This window comes from Artemia sp. Qi Xiang Cuo, chromosome 15, assembly GCF_049724085.1.
Source record: "Artemia sp. Qi Xiang Cuo chromosome 15, ASM4972408v1, whole genome shotgun sequence".
Lineage (NCBI taxonomy): Eukaryota > Metazoa > Arthropoda > Branchiopoda > Anostraca > Artemiidae > Artemia > Artemia sp. Qi Xiang Cuo.
The window spans coordinates 3,872,987-3,889,845 of NC_142808.1; positions in this window are offsets into that span (position 1 = coordinate 3,872,987).

The following is a 16,859-nucleotide window of genomic DNA, read 5'->3' on the forward strand; positions in this document are numbered from 1 at the left end:
TGTGGTCTAACGTTATAGTATATTAAAAAGTTAATACTAAGAGAGATGTAGATGGCAAGAAACGAATTTTAATAAAGAAATTCAGAACAACCTTAGAAATCCTTGCAATTCAAGTAGTAAGGTGTATGTGAGTACGAACCGTCAAGGATCATAAGCACCAACGACCCTAACCACCAGAAACCTCAACCCCCAAAGGCCCCCTATCCCCAAACTTGAAGGGGGCCCCCTACCCTCCAACTTTTTGCCCCCCCTCATTTTTCTTTTGAATTTTTTTTTAAGTTTTGTATAACTTTTTTTTTATTATTTTTTTAACATGATATATTTTTTCAACTTTTTTTTTACATCTCCAAATCATATCAGAAAAATAGAATGACCCTTTTGATTTAAATTTTAAAATATATTCTTGTGCATACCCATACTCCTATTTATGAGGACTGATGGTTCTAATTCAATATTTTTTTCATGAAATCAAACTATTTTTTTAACTAATTTTTTTTTGGACTTCGAAATTATTCAACTTTTTTTTACATCTCTAAATCATATCTGAAAAATAGAATGACACTTTTGATTTAAATTTTAAAATATATTCTTGTGCATACCCATACTCCTATTGATGAGGACTGATGGTTCTAATTCAATATTTTTTTCATGAAAACAAACTTTTTATTAACTTAATTTTTTTGGGCTTCGAAATTATTCAACTTTTTTTTACATCTCTAAATCATATTAGAAAAATAGAATGACACTTTTGATTTAAATTTTAAAATATATTCTTGTGCATACCCATACTCCTAATGATGAGGACTGATGGTTCTAATTCAATTTTTTTTTAGAGTATTTTTTTTGTACGTATCTTAAAATGACAAAATATGCTTACGGCTCTAACAGTTGTACTCCATGCTTGCTCAGAGACACGATGTAGCTTTCCCACTGGTACTCTATGGCCGGGTATCGACACTACCTAGTCTATGGCATGTATTAAATCAGTATTTTTTACGCAGTGGAACGATAAACACATAAGTTATACCTTTAAAAAAGTGAAGATGGAGCATTTTAATAAAGTGTGTTCACATGACAATGTTATTGTAGAATTGAATGCCGACAAGGAGAAGTATTTAAACTATGAAACAAGTACAACTGGTAGCACTATTGGAAATGTATGCATGCTTTGTCATGACTGTAAGGAATTAAATTTCTTTGGAGTACCGGAAAAATTCAACTCTTATGTTGGTGGATATGCGAGATTGAGATCTCCAGAGGTGATTGCACTCAAAGAGAATGCCACCATAAAAATAATCGTTGATGATGGAGGACGACTCCTTACTACTGTTGCAGGTAACACATTACCTACTGATACATCCTATCGTCAGCTTTCGGGTATTAGCATTCAACAGAAGATCAAAAAAAGACAGGCCTACTCTTCTACTAATATCACAAACCATATCTTGTCTACGTGCCGAAACTATTACCTGTGTAAAAATCATGTGATAATAGACAGTAAAATTGCCATCAAAAGAAGAAGCGCAATGATAGAAAATATCTCTATGGAATATAAAGATGAATCGATGAAAAACAAAGTACCAGCAAACATTACTGCCATTGATCAGACAGTCAATGAACCAAATAATACCAAAGACGAAAAGTATATTGAGCCTATCGATGACACGCCAGTAAAAGTTGTGTATGACTCAAAATGGAATAATGATTATTCTACTGAATACGAACAAAGAGAAGGCAATAGCTACAATATCAAGAGAGAACATGGTGAACTATTTTATGGAACAGATTCAAAATGTCCATAGTTGATAATTGATATTAATAATGTATCATAATATATTTTTGTATTAATACTCTACAGAGCATTATTTCATTAAAAAAATATTATGCACTACATTGCTATGTGTTCATTATTTTTAGAGTATGCTAGCATATCAAAAGTTTTGAATGTCTATTAAAGTATCAGAGATGTGAGAAAAGGAATTGGCATACGTCTATTATCACACACATGGGATAACATTGACAAAATCTAGGTATGAGTATGAATTCATTCTTTATCAACATCCGTTGTTGGATGTGCTATTGTGAAAAAATTTTATATAATTAAGTAAGTAAGTAACAAACTCTTTCTTGAATTCACCTCTTGGATACACAATATAGAAATTTAATTCAGGAAATTATGAAAAAAAATTGAACAAATTCTTTATTAACATTCATTATCGATTGAAGTCACTTCCTAGACAGACAATACAGTAATTTCACAAAATCTAAGTATAAGAGTGAATAAATTCTACATCAACATCCATTTCTCGGATACATAGGAAAAAAAAGAAAAATCTAAGTGTTAGAGTGAATAAATTTTTTTTACCAACATCTTTTGTCAGATACATCGGACAAAATTGACAGAATCTAAGTGTCAGAGTGAATAACTTTTTTTATCAACATCCTTTCTCAGATACATCAAATAAAACTGACAAAATCTAAATTTCAGAATGAATAAATGCTTTAACAACATCCTTTATCGAATATGTCGGATAAAATTGACAAAATCTGAGTACCAGAGTGACTAAATTCTATATCAACATCCTTTTATCGGATACATAGCATACAATTTACAAATTCAAAATGTTGGAGTGAAGACATTTTTTTATCAACATCCTTTGCCAGATATATCGGATACAATTAACCAAATCTAAGTATCAGAGTGAATAAATTCATTATCAACATCCTTCGTCGGATATGTCGGATAAAATTGACAAAATCTAAGTATCAGAGTGAATAATTTTTTTTATCAACATCATTTGCCAGATACATAGAATAAAATTGATAAAATATCAGTGTCAGAGTGAACAAGTTTTTTTTTATCAACATCCTTTGTCAGATACATCGAATATAAATTGACAAAATCTAAATGTCAGAATGAATAAATGATTTAACAGCATCCTTTATTGGATATGTCGTATACAATTGACAAAATCTAAGTATCAGATTGATTAAATTCTATATCAACATCCTTGTTCTCGGATACATAGATTAAAATTGAAAAAATCTAAGTGTTAGAGTGAATGATTTTTTTTATCAGCATCCTTTGCCAGTTACATCGGTTAAAATTGACAAAATCTAAGTATCAGAGTGATTAAATTCGATATAAACATCCCTTTCTTGGATAAATGGGATAACATTTACTAAATCTAAGTGTCAGACTGAATAAATGCTATATCAACATCCCTTTCTCGGATACATGGGGTAAAATTGACAAATTCTAAGTGTCAGAGAGAATAATTTTTTTTTTATCAACATCCTTGGCCAGATACATCGGATAAAATTGACAAAAATCTGAGTATTGGAGTGAATAAACTCATTATCAACATCCTTTGTCGGATATGTCGGATAAAATTGACAAAATCTAAGTATCAGAGTGAATAATTTTTTTATCAACATCCTTTGCCAGATACATCGAATAAAATTGATAAAATATAAGTGTCAGAGTGAATAAGTTTTTTTTATCAACAACCTTTGTCAGGTACATCGAATAAAATTGACAAAATCTAAATATCAGAATGAATAAATGCTTTAAAAACATCCTTTATCGGATATGTCGGATAAAATTGACAAAATCTAAGTATCAGAGTGAATAATTTATTTTTTTTATCAATTTCTTTTATCAGTTACAACAATTATAATTAACAAAATCTAAATATCAGAGTGAATAAATGCTTTTTAGCATCCTTTGTTGGATATTGAATAAAATTGACAAAATCTAAATATCAGAGTGAATAAATGCTTTAACAACATCCTTTGTCGGATGTGTTGGATAAAATTGACAAAATCCAAGTGTCAGAGTGAATAATTTTTTTTATTAACATCCTCTGTCAGATGCATCGGATAAAATTGACAAAATCTAAGTATCAGATTCAATATATGCTTTATCAACATCATTTTTCGAATATGTCAGATAAGAGTGGCGCGCCACTTAGAGTGGCGCGCCACTCTAAGTGAACCTAGATCAACCCAACTTTTTGGATATCTCTCTCACTATGACTGTGTGTCTGAGCAGGTATGCTGCCATTTATAATTGATCTAACCTAAATTCAACGAAATGTTGCATAGTCATATCTCAATGCCTGTCATTGTTGGTTTGTATGTCTGAATAAATTAATTTGCGTGTGTTTTTGTCTCTCCCCCTCTCATTGCCTGTTTGTCAGGGTGGATGTTTGCTTCTCCCAGTGCCAGTCTTTGCAATCTAAGTGAACCTAAATTAACTCAACTTTTTGAATATCTCTCTCAATATGACTTTGTGTCTGAGCGAGTGTGCTGCAATCTATAACCGGTCTAACCTAAATTCAACGTAACGACGCATGAAGTCAAAATGAATAGAATTTGGATTTTATGACAGTTATCTGATGTATCCGATAAAAACTTTGAAAACGAATTTATTCTTTCAGGTACTTAGATTTTGTCAATTTTATCCGATGTATCTGACATGTGATGTTGATAATGCATTTAAGGGATATTGATAAAGCATTTATTCACTCATTTATCTGACAAAGGTTGTTGATAATGAATTTATTCATTCTGATACTTAGATTTTGTCAATTTTATCCCATGTATCCGAGAAAGAGATGTTGACATAGAATTTAATAACTCTGATACTTAAATTCTGTCAATTTTATCCGACATATCTGACAAACGATTTTGATATAGAATTTAATCAAACTGATACTTAGATTTTGTCAATTTTATCCGATATAGCCGACAAATGATGTTGATACTGCATTTAAAGGATGTTGATAAAGCATTTATTCACTCTGATACTTAGATTTTGTCCATTTTATCCCATGTATCCGAGAAAGGGTTGTTAATATGGAATTTAATCACTCTGATACTTAGATTCGGTCAATTTTATCCGACAAATCCGACAAAGGAATTTAGATGAATATGATAATGAATTTATTCACTCTGATATTTAGATTTTGTCAATTTGATCCCCTGTATCTGAGAAAGGGATGTTGATAAAGCATTTTTTTCAATCTGATACTTAGATTTTGTCAATTTTATCTGATATACCCGACAAAGGATGTTGATAATGAATTTATTCACTCTTTTACTTAGATTTTGTCAATTTTATCCGATGCATCTGACAGAGGATGTATATAAAAAAAATTTATTCACTCTGACACTTAGATTTTGTCAATTTTAGCCAACATATCTGGCAAAGGATGTTGTTAAAGCATTTATTCATTCTGATATTTAGATTTTGTCAATTTTATTCAACCTATCCAACAAAGGATGCTGAAAAAGCATTTATTCACTCTGATACATAGATTTTGTCAATTTTATCCCATGTACCCGAGAAAGGGATGTTGATATATAATGTAATCAATCTGATACTTAGATTTTGTCAATTTTATCCGATGTAACTAGCAAAGGATGTTGATAAAAAAAAATTATTCACTCTAACAATTAGATTTTGTCAATTTTAATCTATGTATCCGTGAAAAGGATGTTGATATACAATTTAATCACTCTGATACTTAGATTTTCTCAATTTTATCCGACAAATTCGATAAAGGATGTTGTTAAAGCATTTATTCATTCTGATATTTAGATTTTGTCAATTTTATTTGATATATCTGACAAAGGATGTTGATAAGAAAATTTATTCACTCTGACACTTTTATTTTATCAATTTTATTCGATATATCTGCCAAAGGATGTTGATACAAAAATTATTCACTCTGATACTTAGATTTTGTCAATTTTATCCGACATATCCGACAAAGGATGTTGATAATGAATTTATTCAATCTGATGCTTAGATTTTGTCAATTTAATCCAATGTATCTGGCAAGGGATGTTGAAAAAAAAAATTTATTCACTCTAACGCTTAGAATTTATCAATTTTATTCTATGTATCCGAGAAAAGGATGGTGATATAGAATTTAGTCACTCTGATACTTAGATTTTGTCAAGTTTATCCCATGTACCCGAGAAAGGGATGTTGATATAGAATTTAATCAATCTGATACTTATATTTCGTCAATTTTATCCGATGTAACTCGCAAAGGATGTTGATAAAAAAATTATTCACTCTAACACTTAGATTTTGTCAATTTTAATCTATTTATCCGAGAAAAGGATGTCAATATAGAATTTAATCACTCTGATACTTAAATTTTGTCAATTTTATCCGACATATCCGACAAAGGATGTTGTTAAAGCATTTATTCATTCTGATATTTAGATTTTGTCAATTTTACTCGATGTATCTGACAAAGGATGTTGATAAAAAAAACTTGTTCGCTTTGAAACTTATATTTTATCAATTTTATTCGATATATCTGGCAAAGGATGTTGATAAAAAAAATATTCACTCAGATGCTTAGATTTCGTCAATTTTATCCGACATATCCGACAAAGGATGTTGATAAAGCATTTATTCAGTCTGATACTTAGATTTTGTCAATTTTATCCGATGTATCTGGCAAAGGATGTTGATAAAAACAAATTTAATAACTCTAACACTTAGAATTTGTCAATTTTATCCTATGTATCCCAGAAAAGGATGTTGATATAGAATTTAGTCAGTCTGGTACTTAGATTTTGTCAATTTTATCCGAAATATCCAGTAAAGGATGTTGTTAAAGAATTTATTCATTCTAAAATATAGATTTGTCAATTTTTTGTCAATTATTTTATGTACCTGACAAAGGATGTTGATAAAAAATTATTCACTCTGACACTTAGATTCTGTCAATTTTATCCGATGTATCTTACAAAAGATGTTGATAAAAAAAATATTATTCACTCTAACACTTAGATTATGTCAATTTTTTCCTATGTATCCGAGAAATGGATGATGATATAGAATTTAATAACTCTTATGATTAGATTTGGTGAAATTGCTGTATTTTCTGTCCAGGAAGCGACTTCAATCGATAATGAATGTTAATAAAGAATTTGTTCAATTTTTTACCATAATTTCCTGAATTAAATTTCTGTATTGTGTATTCAAGAGGTGAATTCAAGAAAGAGTTTGTTACTTACTTACTTACTTACTTACTTACAATTTGTTCATAATGACATATCCAAAACGGATGTTGATAAAGAATTTATTCACTCTGATACCTAGATTTTGTCAATGTTATCCCAAATGTCTGACAATAGATGCATGCAAATTCCTTTTCTTACATCTCCGATGTTTTAATAGACATTCTAAACGTTTATATACTAGTATACTCTAAAAATAATGAACACATAACAATGTAGTGAATAATATATTTTTAATAAAATAATGCTATGTAGAATATTAATACAAAAATATATTATGATACGTTATTAATATCAATGATCAACTTTGGACATTTTGAATCTGTTCCATAAAGTAGTTCACCATGTTCTCTCTTGATATTGTAGCTATTGTCTTCTCTTAGTTTGTAATCAGTAGAATAATCATTATTCCATTTTGAGTCAAACACAACTTTTATTGGCGTGTCATCGACAAGCTCAATATGCTTTTCGTCTTTGGTATTATTTGGTTCATTGACTGTTTGATCAATGGCAGTAAAGTTTGCTGGTACTTTGTTTTTCATCGATTCATCTTTATATTCCATGGTGATATTTTCTGCCAATGCCCTTTTTATGTTTCTGGCAATTTCATTGTCTATTATCACATTATTTTTACACAGTTAAAAGTTTCGGCACGTAGACAAGATATGGTTTATGTTATTAGTAAAAAATTAGGCCTTTCTTTTTTTGATTTTCCATTCAATGCTAATACCCGAAAGCTGACGATAGGATGTATCAGTAGGTAATGTGTTACCTGCAACAGTAGCAAGGAGTTGTCCTCTATCATCAACGATTATTTTTATGTTGGCATTCCCTTTGAGTGAAATAATCTCTGGAGATCTCAATCTCGCATATTCACCAATATAAGAGTTGAATTTTTTCGGTACTCCAAAGAAATTTAATTCCTTACTGTCATGACAATGCATACATACATTTCCAATACTGCTACCACTTGTACTTGTTTCATAGTTTAAATACTTCTGCTTGTCGGCATTCAATGCTACAATAACATTGTCATGTGAACACACTTTATTAAAATGCTTCATCTTCACTTTTTTAAAGATAAGACTTATGTGTTTATCGTTCCACTGCGTAAAAACTTATGATTTAATGCATGCAATAGACTAGGTAGTGTCGATAACCGGCCATAGAGTACCAGTGGGAAACCCACATCGTGTCTCTGAGCAATCATAAAGTACAATTGTTAGAGCCGTAATTATATTTTGTTATTTTAAGATACGTACAAAAAAATAGTTTTGTTTTTTATGAAAAAAAAATTGAACTAGAACCATCAGTCCTCATCATTAGGAGTATGGGTATGCACAAGAATATATTTTAAAATTTAAATCAAAAGTGTCATTCTATGTTTCTAATATGATTTAGAGATGTAGAAAAAAGTTGAATAATTTCGAAGTCCAAAAAAATTTAGTTAAAAAAAATAGTTTGTTTTCATGAAAAAAATTTTGAATTAGAACCATCAGTCTTCATCAATGTGAGTATGGGTATGCACAAGAATATATTTTAAAATTTAAATCAAAAGGGTCATTCTATTTTTCTTATATGATTTGGAGATGTAAAAAAAGTTGAATAATCTCGAAGTCCAAAAAAAAATTTAGTTAAAACAAATAGTTTGTTTTTTATGAAAGAAAATATTGAATTAGGACCATCAGTCGTCATCAGTAGGAGTATGGGTATGCACAAGAATATATTTTAAAATTTAAATCAAAAGTGTCATTCTATTTTTCTGATATTATTTAGATATGTAAAAAAAGTTGAATAATTTCGAAGTCCAAAAATAAAAAAATAGTTTTTTTTCATGAAAAAAATATTGAATTAGAACCATCAGTCCTCCTCAATAGGAGTATGGGTATGCACAAGAATATATTTTAAAATTTAAATTAAAAGGGTCTTTCTATTTTTCTGATATGATTTGGAGATGTAAAGAAAAGTTTAAAAATATATCATCTTAAAAAAAATAAATAAAAAAAAGTTATAAAGAAAACTCAAAAATATTCAAAAAAATGGGGAGGGGGGCAAAAAGTTGGAGGAGAGGGGGCCCCCTTCGAGTTTGGGGATAGGGGACCTTTGGGGGTTGAGGTTTCTGGTGGTTAGGGTCGTTGGTGCTTATGATTCTTGACGGTTTGTACTCACATACACCTTACTACTTGAATTGCAAGGATTTCTAAGGTTTGTTCTGAATTTCATTATTAGAATTCTTTTCTTGCCATCTACATCTCTCGTAGTATCAACTTTTTAGTATACTATAACGTTAAACCCTATTTTAAATTGACAATACTGTTCAAACACCACTTGTGTATTATACAGACCATATGGAAGAGGTAAAGCTAGGTCAACTCACAATGTCATTCTATCATCGTTAGCCATTTTCATAGATTGATGTTGTATCAAAAATAGCGACGAAGACCACACTGCCTTTCCATCACAAACAACAAAAGTACGAAGAACAAAAGGGAAATCTTTTTGTAAGACAGTGGAGATAATTTGAATGAATATTTCGGCCCTATGTCCGAAATATTTCGGCCCAGCCCTGAGTCCTGGTTGAACTTCGCTGAAGTAATGATGCTAGGATTGTTTTGAAAGAATTTCCACTTTTTTGGTTTTATTGGTCGCATGTTGTTGTGAGTCTTTTTTCTTTTATATATTTTTGTCTTGATGAGGACGGCCCTTGGACATAGGGCCGAAATATACATTCAAATTATATACACTGTCTTACAAAAAGATTTCCCATTTTTTATTAGTAATTTTTTTGTTTGTTATGTTGTTTCAAATTTATAACAAATCACCTGAGTTAACAAGCCCTTCAGGGTTACATTAGCTGCTAATCAGTTTAACCCTTTTTCTCCATTTTCATATGATCCAATTCGCAAATGTTATCTAGCTCTGTTTTTTTCCTGATTATTCAAATAAGATCGTTCATACAGTTCAATTCGCGAATGTTATATCCTTTTTTGCAAATAGATTTAGCTTTTAACAGCATATGTCAATCAATCAATTCTGAGTTTAGCCTACTATTCTTTAATTAGCAACTTCCTTAATTATATAACTCAATGAATATCCATTGATACCCAAAATTAATACAACACTTAAATTTCTTTCCAAGAAAATATTTTGAATACGATTTGGCTGTATAAACTGTTATGATGCTTCAAGACAAAAAACAAAACAAAATAAACATGTCATGATTAACAAAGTTGCTAGAGACGTGTTTTTGATCGCTTTGCATGGAAATGTATCAAGGGAACATAGGTGTGAGAGTATACTCACTCTCTTTGAAATGGTGTAGAGGTCCCGTAGAATAGCATGACGAGGTACTAAGGAACGTGCTGCAAGCAAATAGCATGGTAATTCCTATGGCAGCAAGCAAATTACATAGATGCATTCTACTTGCGTTAACGCATTCGTCTTTAACGATATAGTTTATAACGTTCACATAGAATAATTGGCTATTATAGACAATTATTTTTAAGCTTCATTTGACTGAGTCGATTCATTCGAGGCTTCGCTCATTCACGTACAACAATGTTCAGAGTCAATAGCTAATGTGCATCAACTACTCTGGGTTGGCCAGAAACTCTTTCCGTGGTAGGTAATTTTGAAGACCAAATTGCCTTTCCATGATAAGGAGGCACTTATTAATTATTCAGAACACACTCAAGTTCTTAATGTGAATTAATAAAAAAAAATTTTCCGAGGGAAGTAAAGAGTGAACTCGAAACTTAAAACGGACAAAAATTATTACTTCACAACCTATTCAATATATATTAATATAACTAGTATAAATAAACCAACTAATTATGTTTTCCTATACTTTTAGAAATATGCAAAGCTAACGCTTTACTGAAAACACAAAATAACATAGGACTATGTTACAGTAAAAGCAAACCAATTAAGAACACTTTTTATAGAATCAAAATATTATCAATCCCTTTTAGGACCAATCCCTTTTAAGATAAAGCAACATTCCATTTTAGGATTTTCTTTATTATTTTACGTTTAATTTGGTGTCACTTCTACACAATGGCTCAGTCCAAGGACTGGCTCTCGTTTTGGTTCTTAAAAGGACCAGTCGTGATTAGTTTGTTCACAAATTCGAAGTAAGGCCATATTGATAGTATTAGGACTATAGACTAGCTTTAGAATTTGTATAAAAGCTTGAAATTCACTCTTGTATAGAGAGAAATATTCGAATTTCCAGAGTTCATATCATTTCTTACTTGATCTTCATTTCAAGTAATTAATTAAAAGAATATTTTCTACAAAATAAGTTTATCAAAGAAAAGTAAAGAACTCCATTAAACAAAAAAAGAGCAAAAATAAAATCAAATAATCTCCCAAGTATGAAACTACCTCAAATCAGCATCGATAAATAAATGAAACCCAAAACAAAAAGAAATTACAATAAATAATCGACTCAAACTTAAAACGAGCGGAAATTAGCATAAGTTGGGTGCAAAAGCCATTCGCCGTCCCAAGGCCGGAACAAAAGTTGCACTTTACTGAAAAAATATATTTTTTTTTACTTTTATAAACTTAATAAATCAAATAACATTAACAATTTGATTACTAAATATCAGTATATGTATATTAAACTGACAATGCACATTCATTTGTATTTTGTCAGTAAAGTACAAATTTTGTTCTGGCCTTGGGAAGGCATAGGGGTTTTGCACCCAACTTATGTTAATTTCTGTTCGTTTTGAGTTTGACTCGGTTATTTATTGTAATTTCTGTTCGTTTTGAGTTTCATTTATTTATAGATGCTGATTTGTGGTAGTTTCACGCTTGGTAGATTATTTGATTTTATTTTTGCTATTTTTTCGTTTAATGGAGTTCTTTACTTTTCTATGAAAAAATCATTTGTAGAAAAAGGTTTTTTAATTAATTTTATTTCGTTTTATATTGACATAGTCTTTTCAGGGAAAAAGAAAATAATACTTTAAATCTTTTCGTTTTTTAAGACTTTATAATTTGGCCTGTTATTTGTATGCTGGAGGAAAATTTTCGGCAATTTTTAACAACATACACCCTTTTAAAAATCTGGACACAAATAGTACTGTTTAATTTAGTTTCATACCTCCTCTAGTTGGCCTGAAAATGAAAACTTGATACCATTCGCAAAAAAATCTGTTTACTTTCTTTGATCGCTTGGATAAACTTACGCTATCTTGATTTGGTTAAATTTTAAGAGCAGAAATAGCCCCGAAAGTATGAACATAGTACCCTCAGTCGTTTATTGGGAATTAGCATTATCACAGTACATTTTGATTTAATCTTTAAGGCAACATTTAGTTTTTAAACATAATGGGCAAATGGGAGGATGGGAGTGGAAAGGGGATTAGTTGCCCTCCAATCACTTTTGAATATTAAAAAGGGCATCAGCCCTTTCTTTTTTCCATCGAACCAGCCCTTTTCGAAGTTGCCACGACAGCTCCTTCGACACGAAGTTCCCTGGTCTTAACAACAACAACAACAAAAAATAATACATTATACCTACATCGATCTTTACTATAAATGTGTCAAGCCTTCCAATCACTTTCGACTATTAAAAAGGGCACTAGGCCTTTCGATTTCCAATGGAATGAGCACTTTTGGAAATGACAACGCTTTCTATAAACACCTTATATGCCCACAGGGCATAAATCACAACCCTTACCCTAAGGTCATTCTCAAAGACCTAATTTCCAGAATTATCTACTACGTTGAACAAAATGACTATCTGAAAATTTTGATTGGATGTGTTTGGAGGAATGGTGGGCGTGACAGGGAGGTTAGTTACGCTCTAATCACTTTCGACTATTACAAAGGGTACTAGCCCTCTCAATTTCGAATTGAATGAGCCCCTTTTGAAGCTTTACGAGAACTCTTTCTATAAAATCTTATATGCCCCCAGGACATAAGCTACAACCTTTGTCCTAGGGGATCTCGGGGGTTTGTCATCCTTAAATACATAATTTTCAGAACTTTCAACTATGTTGAACAAAATGGCTATCTCTAAACTTTGATTGAATGATTTTGGGGAAATGGTTGGCGTAAGAGGGGGTTAATTACTCTCCACTCACTTTCGACAATTAAAAAGGGCAATTTCAATTTCCAATCAAATGAGCCCTTTTTGCAATTTCTATAACACTTTTCGATATAAACTTTAATAACCCCAGGGCATGACTTACAACTCTTGCACTGAGGGCTCTGAGGGGGTTATCATCCTAAAAGACCTAATTTCCAGAATTTCAAATACGTTGAACAACATGAATATCTCAAAATTTTGATTGAATGTGTTTGGTAAAATGGTGGGCGTGAGAGGGGCGTTAGTCCAATCACTTTCAACTATTGAAAAAGGCACTAGCCCTTTCAATTTCCAATTGAATGAGCCCTTTTGAAGTTTCTACGACAACGCTTTCAATAAAAAACTTTATATGCCCTCAGGACATGACTTACGACCCTTGCCCTTAGGGCTGTGGGGGGAGGGGTTGGCATCCTTAAAAACCTAATTTGCAAAACTTTCAACTACACTGAATAAAATGGTTATCTAAAAATGTTGATTGGATGTGTTTGGGGAAAAGGTGGGCGTGAGAAGGGGGGGGGGGTAGTTGCCCTCAAATCACTTTCGACTATTAAAAAGGGTACTAGCCCTTTAAATTTCAAATCGAATGAGCCCTTTTTCAAGTTTCTACGACAAAGGTTTTAATAAAAACCATATATGGCCCCAGGGAATAACTTATAATCCTTGCACTGAGTGTTGTGGGGGAGTGTCTGAGGAAAAGGTGGGCGTGAGAGGGGGGTTAGTTGCAATCAAATTACATTCAACTATTAAAAAGGGTACCAGCCCTTTAAATTTCAAATTGAATGAGCCCTTTTTCAAGTTTCTACGACAAAGATTTCAGTAAAAACATTATCTCTACGTGTATCTATGTGTATTATCTCTATGTTTGTCGTCTCTATGTGTGTGCCGTTTCTACGTGTGTTTCGTCTCTGTGTGTTTGTCGTCTCTGTGTTTGTGTCGCCTCTCTGTGTATGTTGTCTCTCTGTGTGTGTCGTGTTTGTGTGTTGATCGTCTCTGTTTGTGTGTCGTCTCTGTGTGTGTGTCGGTTTTGTGTTTTTTTCGTTCCTATGTGTGTGTGTTGTTTCTGTGTTTATGTTGTCTGTTTTTGTTTGTCGTCTCTTGTTTGTGTCGTCTCTGTGTGTGTGTGTCGTCTCTGTGTGTGTGTCGTCTTTGTATCTTTGTAGTCTCTGTGTATCTGTCGCCTGTGTGTGTGTGTCGTCTCTGTGAGTGTGTCTTCTCAGTGTGCATGTCGTCCCTATGTGTGTATCGTCTCAGTGTGTGTGTTTTCTCTGGTTTATGTTAGGTTAGGGGGGTTAGTTGCCCTCAAATCACTTTTTACTATTAAAAAGGGTAATAGCGCTTTGAATTTCAAATCGAATGAGCCCTTTTTCAAGATTCCACGACAAAGATTTGAATAAAAACCATATATAACCCCAGGGCATTACTTATAATCCTTGCCCTGAGGGTTGTGGGGGAGTGTCCTCCTCAAAAATATGTTTTCTATCTGGAAATCAACTACGCTGAACGAAATGGCTATCTCCAAATTTCTATTGGATGTGTTAGCGGGAAGGATGGGGGGGGGGCTATTTGCCCACTAATAACCGTTGACTATCGAAATGGGCATTCTCCCTTTAAAGTTTCAATTGAATGAGCTTTTTTTGAAGTTTCAACGACAAAGCCTTCTATAAAAGCCTTATAGGATCCCAGGGCATAACTTTATACCTTTGCCCTGAGGACTATGGGGGAGTGGCCCCCTCAAAAACATATTTTCTATCTGGAAATCAACTACTCTGAACAAAATGGCTATTTTAAAATTTTGATTGGAAATGTTTGGGGAAATGATGGGCGTGGGGGGTGCTAGATGCCCTCCAATCACTTTCAACTTTTAAAAAGGGCACTAGCTCTTTGAATTTCCAATTGAATGAGTATTTTTTGAAGTTTCTACGACAACGCTTTCTATAAAAATCTGATATGCCTCCAGGGCATAACTTAAAACCCTTGCCCTGAAGGTTGTGGGGGAGTGTCCTCCTCAAAAACATATTTTCTATCTGGATATTAACTACGCTGAACAAAATGGCTATCTCAAACTTTTGATTGGATGTGTTTGGGGGAATTATTGGCGTTGGGGGGGGGGACTTGTAGCCCTCTAATCACTTTCGACAATTAAAAAGGGTACTAGCCCTTTGAATTTCCAATCGAATGAGCCTGTTTTGAAGTTTCTAAGACAACACCTTCTATAAAAACCTTATATGCCCACAGGGCATAACTTAAAACCCTTGCCCTGAGTGTCCTCCTCAAAAACCTATTTTCTATCTGGAAATCAACTACGCTGACCAAAATGGCTATCTCAAATATTTTATTGGATGTATGTGGGGGAATGATGGGCGTGGGGGGGGGGGTTAGTTGCCCTCCAATCACTTTCGACTATTAAAACGGGCACTAGCCACTCCAATTTCCAATCGAATGAGCCGTTTTCGAAGTTTCTACAATAACTTCTTCGATACAAAGTCCCCGGGTATGGAGAAAGAAAAAACACATTATGCCCACATTATTCTTTACTTAGGCAGCGCTAGCGCGCTGCCTATGATACTAAATCATATTTCTTGCAATCTAAGACTGTATATTACCCATTATTGGTATTATAGCTGGTGAGAGCAAAATGCTGCTTGATAAATGAATCCAATATTTCTGTATGCTGTTCAATTACTTCGCGGTTATTAAAAATATTTCGTTTTACGCTTATGTTTTTAAGATAATTTTAATTGTATACTGAAATTTTCTAATGTCGAAACTGGTGTAAGACTATTAAGGCTTCATAGATTCGTCTAGTGTTGTCAGGATACATACTCATTTTCGATTAATATCATCAATATTGAATTTCTTCTTTTTCACTTCCCTTTCTTCATTGGAATATTGTTTCAGAAAAGGGTCAAGTGTATTGCCATCTCCTTGATGAACTTCCATAGGTGTGGATTTTGACAAGGATCGATGAGGACGTTGATTATCAATCAACATGATTTTCTTAAAATCATGAATATAAGCAAAAGTATGTTTCAATGTAAAATATCTTGATGTTAAAATTCAAAAAGTTTTTATCAATCTTTCAGCCAATGCTGCCTTAATTGGACTATGACTATGATAAAGCACTGTATTATATTTCAATAGAACCTTCTTTACATATGGATTAAAAAATTCACTTCCCTGATCCGATTGAATCTTCTTATAACAATCCCCTTCAAGGATGGTTTCAAGAGCTTTAGCCACTTCATCGTCTATATTTGACTGTAGTGGAATGGCATATGCATAGCGCATAAAAACACTGATTGCAAGTAGAATGTACTTGTATGCCTCATTATGACGCCATTGAATCTCATCTAGAGTCAAAAGATCTGCTTGTAATATTCGCAATGGAAAAAAGGCTTTTGTTTTTTTATAGTGTCTACTACTCACTCTATGATTGCGATGTTTGGTGTAACTTAATTCATTCTGTAAATAATCTGCCGCTAGCGTCTTTTTAAGTCCTGTGACTTGGGGAAGTATTGTGGGCAAACTTAAACATCCCACTTCACCTATAGTCTCATAAGGATGTTTGAACGCTTCAACAATTTTTAGCGTAAAGTGAAGTGTCCACTGAAGTGTTTAGTAACACGTAGTGAAGCGTACACTGCCCTTTTGCGTACTAACAGGTCGTGAGGAGGATGGATTTATATTAAGATGAACTCACTTGAGTCCC